Here is a 1,710-nt window from a genome sequence, read left to right on the forward strand (position 1 = left end):
GTCCCTGGTTTCCTGAAGAGGGGACAGTGAATTTGAATATCTGTGAAAAAGTGGGGGAAGAACTAAGACTGTATTATACTCAACATGGGCCCAAAAAGGTGCCACCTAATGCGTTTTCTTTATGGAACTTAATCAGTGATGCTTTAGATCCCCAGCATGATTTTGAGAAATTTCCTTCCAAAAAGGCCATTTATAATGATGAGGATGATGAAGAAACGTTTCCTTTCGCTGCTGCCTCTGCACCTTCAAATTATGATGATAAATTATTCCCACAGGACACGGCAGGTTTGGAGAATGAAGCCACAAATTACCACGGTAACAATTACCTTAATAACACTAATCTACCTCTTCCACAGGTCCTTTTACATAAGGCAGAGGTAAGAAAGTTAAACCTTACACCCGGCAGTGCCCCTGCCCCTCCTTTTCTTTTTGGAATACAGGCTGCTCAAGCAGAGGCAGAGAAGGAAGGAGATTTCCATTTATCAGCATGTTTTCCAGTGGCTATTACTCATTGATGGAGTGGGCCAAGCGCAATGGGAGACTTTACCTTACAAGTTGGTAAGATAATTGAAAGAGGCTAGTTCACAATATGGTCCTTTGGCTCCCTATACTCTTACTATTTTAGATCAATTCGCTTCTTGCTGGATGACTGCTTCTGATTGGCAACAATTGGCTAAAAGTTGCTTATCCGGAGGGGCCTATTTACTTTGGAGAACAGAGTATGATTATCAGGTGCAAATTCAGATGGCAAAAAATCAAAATCAGCCACCAGACACGTTTTTTATTGTTAAAGATATGCTAACAGGTACTGGGCAGTATGCCACATACAACACTTAAGTAGTTTTCCCTAGAAAAGTGTATACTCAAATAAGCCACTGTGCTTCTACATCTTGGAGAAAGCTGCCTGCTGATTCCACTCAAACTCCTTCTTTGTCTGAGATAAAGCAAAAGGCAGTTAAAAACTATGAGGATTTCATCTCCAGACTAACCACCGCCATCAAATGGGTAATTACTAGCAAAGAGGTTGCAGAAATTTTAGTTAAACAATTGGCTGTTGAAAACACTAATAACACTTGTCAGGCTTTAATAAGACTGATACAAAGGTCCAGCAATATAATTGATTATATCAGACGATGATGATGATGAGGAGGAGGAGGAGACCTTCCTTTTTGCCACCATTCCTGCACCTGTTTCTAATGTTTTATTTTAAAGGTTGAGAATACTGAAATAAAACCTGGATTTAGTTACACTTTTTTGTCTTATAAGAATGCAGAGAGCTCGAGGTATAATAAACAAAAGTATATAAGAAATATATGTGATATAAGTAATATAAACAATATATATAAGCAATATGAGCAATATATAAGTAATATAAGCAAAAGTATATAAGTAAAATAAGTAATATAAATAATATAAGTATAAGCAATATATATGCAATACAAGCTATATATAAACAATATATAAGTAATATAAATAATATAAGCAATACATAAGTAATATAAGTAAAAGTATATAAGTAATAAGCAAAAGAATATCTCATTGCAGTCTTGCTTTAACTGTGGTCAAGTCAGACACATTAACAGATTGTTTGGGTAAGCAAGGTATGGGTAGCTTACATGGCACATTGTCACCCACTGGGTCTACTCGACCAAAAACAATATGCCCGAAATACCAAAAAGGCTTCCATTGGGCCAAGGACTGCAAATCCAA

This window comes from Carlito syrichta, unplaced genomic scaffold (genome assembly GCF_000164805.1).
Source record: "Carlito syrichta isolate Samal-C Ts95f unplaced genomic scaffold, Tarsius_syrichta-2.0.1 Scaffold79026, whole genome shotgun sequence".
Classification (NCBI taxonomy): Eukaryota; Metazoa; Chordata; class Mammalia; order Primates; family Tarsiidae; genus Carlito; species Carlito syrichta.